A 5,000-nucleotide genomic window follows, 5' to 3' on the forward strand; every position below is an offset into this window, starting at 1 on the left:
GAGAGAGAGAAAGAAAAAATCCTTCTCGTCCAGAAACACCAAATAATATAAAAATAAAAAATGAGAGAAATAAAATCCCTTTCGCGTCCAGAAACACAAAATAATCTAAATAATAATAATAATAAATAAATATATAAACAAAACGAGAAGAAAAATTCCTTTCGCGTCCAGAAGCACAAAATAATCTAAATAATAATAATAATAATAATAACAAATAAATAAATAAAATGAGAAGAAAAAAATTTTTTGTCCAGAAGCCAAAAAAAAAGAAAAAAAAATAATCTAAAAAAAAAAAAAAAAAATTTTTGGGAAAAAAAACAAAAAAAAAAAGCAAAAAAAAAAAATAAAATTCCTTTCGCGTCCAGAAACACAAAACAATCTAAAAATAATAATAATAATAATAAATAAATAAATAAAATAAAATAAAAAAATAAAAAAAATAAAAAAGGAGAAAAATAAAATTCCTTTCCCGTCCAGAAACACAAAATAATCTAAAAAAAAAAAAAAATAAATAAATAAAAAATAAAATAAAAAAGGAGAAAAATAAAATTCCTTTCGCGTCCAGAAACGCGGAATAAAATGGCTGGGCGAGAGACGTCCTTGGATATCTCAATGTGTATTCGCCATGCACCAAAACCTCCTTTCGAGAGGTCCTCGCCCGTTGGCCTCTGACCTCCGGCTGTTACTTGTTGCTCGAGGGACGTGAGATGCTCGTGAATGGAGGGCTGTCGGCGCCCGTGTCCCGCTCGCTCTTTCTGTCTCTGTGCCTGTCTGTCTGTGTCTCTTTTTTTTTTTTTTACTCCCTCCTGTCTGTCTGTCTCTTTTTTTTTTTACTCCCTCCTGTCTGTCTGTCTCTTTTTTTTTACTCCCTTCGTCTGTTTTTGTCTCTGTGCCTGTCTGTCTGTCTCTTTTTTTTACTCCCTTCGTCTGATTCTGTCTCTGTGCTTGTCTGTCTGTCTCTTTATTTTACTTCCTTCGTCTGGTTCTGTCTCTGTGCTTGTCTGCCTGTGTCTCTTTTTTTATTCCCTTCGTCTGTTTCTGTTTCTGTGCCTGTCTGTCTGTGTCTCTTTTTTTTTTACTCCCTTCGTCTGTTTCTGTCTCTGTGCTTGTCTGTCTGTCTCTTTTTTTTATTTTACTCCCTTCGTCTGTTTCTGTCTCTGTGCCTCCGTCTCTTTCTTTTTACTGTCTCTTTTTCTCACTCCGTTGGTCTGTTTCTGTCTCTGTGCCTCCGTCTCTTTCTTTTTACTGTCTCTTTTTCTCACTCCGTTGGTCTGTTTCTGTCTCTTTTTTTTACAGGTTCTTTTTCTCACACCCTGTTTCTGTCTCTGTTTCTCTGTCTCTCATTTTTACTGTCTCTTTTTCTCACTCCCTTAGTCTGTTTCTGTCGTTATCCCTGTCTCTGTGTGTGCGTCTGTCTCTCTCTCTCTTGTCTGTCTGTGAGTGTGTGACTATCTGTCTGTCTGTCTATTTCTCTCTCTCTCTTTCACTTTCAAGAAAGAAAGAACTATTTAAGTCTGTCTTCGCCCAGGGCACAATTCCTCTCCTACTTTGAAAAAAAAACAACTAATCTAAGTTTTCTACTTTGCTTAGCATATCATTAGGTCACACGCAAAACACCTGTTTCCTACTTAATACCATGGATTTCGAACAATAATGATGATGATGATGATGATGGTAATAATGATAATTATAATGATGGTGATAATGATGATGATGATGATGAAAATGAAGATGAAGATGATAACAACAACGATAATCATAATGATAACATCATATTGATAATTACAAAAAAAAAAAGTCAACGACGATACCAACAACAACAGCAATGAAAAGCAACAACAGATTGCAACAATATCAAAATAAGGATTTTTTTTACATGTCCCCCCAAAGCCCTCTAATTCTGTCCAGCGGCCGCAGTCTGTTTCCCAAAATTTGCAGGACTCCGCCCTTAGGGGGCGTGGCCGAAGAAACGCTGTGAATCCGTGATTATAGTCACAGCTACACACATCATATATGTATGCACGTACGTGTATGTATACATATAGATATACATATACGTGTGTGTGTGTGTGTGTGTGTGTGTGTGTGTGTGTGTGTGTGTGTGTGTGTGTGTGTGTGTGTGTGTGTGTGTGTGTGTGTGTGTGTGTGCGTGTGCGCGCGTGTGTGTGCGTGTGCGTGCAGAAATAAGCTCTCAGGAAGACGAAAGAACGAAAAAAAAAGAAAAAAAAAGACAGCCACACATTCCTAGAACTACACAAACACACCTCTTTTTTCGCGCTCCCGATAAGGGCTTTTAGGACTCCCGCTCCCAGGACGCCGGAGGAGGAGGAGGAGGCGCAGGAGGCGAAGGAGGAGCAGGAGGCGGCCCAGAAGACCCCGCGAGGAAACTTATCGCGAACCCCTCAAACAATCCTTCTCTTCGTCGCCTCTCACAATCCTCTCCTTTCTTCTGTCTCCCTCTCTATCCTTGCACTTCCTCGCACGTTGCTTCGTCATCGCGTCCGTTAAATTGCAAAAGAGGGGGCACTCGGAGGGCACACAATACCCCCGAAATGCCCAGGGTAAGACCGACGAGGCGTGTCCACTGTATATCGGGGCAGCGCGATTAACCGGACGACGAAACAATACAAACAGGAACACTAATTGGCCGAGTCGTGGGATGGTCGTCTTGCGCTTGTCGGGTCGCCTTTGTCTCTGGTGCGGGAGGGAGGGAGGGAGGGAGGGAGGGTGCTGTGTGTGTCTGTGTGTGTCGTGTCCTCTCTCTCTCTCTCTCTTTCTCTCTCTCTCTCTCTCTCTCTCTCTCTCTCTCTCTCTCTCTCTCTCGCTCTCTCTCTCTCTCTGTCGCTCTCTCTCTCTCTCTCTCTCTTTCTCTTCTTCTTTCTCTTTCGCTTTCTCTTTCTCTTTTCTTTTCTTTTCTTTCTCTCTCTCTCTCGCTATTTCACTTCCAATTTACTCTTATTCTCACATCTCCATCTCCCTCTTCTTCTCTAACTTCCACTCCCTCACTCTCTCTCCTTCTCTCTCTATCACTCACTCTTCCTCTCTCTCTTCTACTATTACTCACTCCTTCACTCACTTCCTCACTCCCTCAATTTCTCTCTTTTCCCTTTCCTTCTCCCTCTCCCTCTCGCGGCGGGGTCACGTGGCGTCCAGTCCGCGAGGGACCGAGGATGGAACTAACTGGTCGCAATCAGTTATTTCACTTCATTTCCAGCCTTACAATTCTTTTCGTTCCATTCTCTTGCCATTTCTGCACTTTTTCTCCTTTTCTCTCCTTCGAAAATAAAAATCAAGATTTTACAACCACAGACGCGAATCGCACCGCTTTTATCTCCTGTCTTCTTTTAACCTCACTTTTTCTTCATCTTCTTCTTCTCCTTCTTCAATACTCCTTCTCCGAGACTCCAAGAAACACGACAAAGAGCCTCACGCCCACCAGCAGCTCCCTCGGCCGGCGCAGGCTCCGCCAACCCCCGCCCGAACTGGAGTGATTCCAACTCACGCCCACCCACTCACCCGCGTCGCCGTCGCCTGCAGTGCCACCGTGCCACCGTGCCGGCGGAGCGTGGCCAGTCGAGTCGCGAGCCGGGAGCCGAAGCGAGGGCACGTGGCGGCCCCTCCGCGGATGGCCAGAGCACCAGATATGGCCCCCGTTTCACCAGCCTTGAGTCATCAGCATCGCCCGCCCGCTGGCCATGCTGCGCCGCCCATGCTCAGTCGATAGCGCCCCCAGCAGCCCCCCCCCGCCGCGCCCCCTCCGGATGCCTCTCCGCCGATGCGTCGCTCGAGGGACTTGTCGAAGGGCCTCTCCTCTATACGGGTGCCGGGCGCTCCTCCTCGAGGCGTGAGGCGTGGCACTATTTGGCGAAGGTCCTTTCTGTGTTTCTCGAGAAGGGGGGCCACGTGGGCGGGAATCTAGAGTGCCAGCGAGAGTGCCGTCGAAGAGCAGGGATGATAATTGTTTCACTTATCGTTAAATCAATAAGGATTGTTAACATCCTCATTGAGGAAGATGATGAAGAGAGAAAATAATGATAATGATAATTAAGACAATAACAATCATTAATCATGACATCAATAATCGCAATTATAATGATAATAATAATAATAATGAATCTACTACTACTACTACTACTAGCAACAATAATAATAACAATAACAATAATAATAATAATAATAATAATAATGGTAGTAATAAATAATAATAATAATAATAATAATAATAGCAATAATAACAACAACGCCAACATTTACAACAATAAAAACACCAATAACAACAAGAACACAAGAAAAGAGACGAAGAAGACAAATCCGCCTTCAAGGAAAGACAAAAACTACCCCGCCCTCCTCTCCACCCCCCACCCCCCACACCCACCCCCCCGCCAGCCCCTCACGTGACTCACCCTTTAATTCAAGCAATATTTTTTTTCGCAACTTACTAAACCTTTGCAACCACCAACCACCACTTACTCACATTTACTAACACTCTTTAAGCTCCGCATTTTATGTTTTTTTTTTTTTTTTTTTTTTTCAGACGTCTGGAATGTGGAATTGGTTTATGAGGAAAATGATGAGAGGGATTTAATCATGTGTTAGTGTCTGTCTGTCTGTTTGTTTGTTTGTTTGTGTGAGTGGATAAGTGAATGAACGCGTCAGTGCATTAGTGTGTGCATGCGTGTGAGTGAGTGAGTGAGTGAGGGAGAGAGGGAGGGGGAGAGAGACGGGGAGAGAGACAGGGAGAAAGGGAGGGAGGGAGGAAGAAAGGGAGGGAGGGAGGGAGGAAGAAAGGGAGGGAGTGAGGGAGGGGGAGAGAGTGAGGAGAGAAAGGAGAGAGAGAGAGGGAGGGGGAGAGAGAAAGGGGGAGAGAGAGGGGAGAGAGAGGGGGAGGGAGGGGGAGGAGGGAGGGAGGGAGGGAGGGAGGGAGGAGAGAGAGAGAGAGAGAGAGAGAGAGAGAGAGAGAGAGAGAGAGAGAGAGAGAGAGAGAGAGAGAGAGAGAGAGA

The sequence above is a fragment of the Penaeus vannamei genome, chromosome 35, assembly GCF_042767895.1.
Source record: "Penaeus vannamei isolate JL-2024 chromosome 35, ASM4276789v1, whole genome shotgun sequence".
Classification (NCBI taxonomy): Eukaryota; Metazoa; Arthropoda; class Malacostraca; order Decapoda; family Penaeidae; genus Penaeus; species Penaeus vannamei.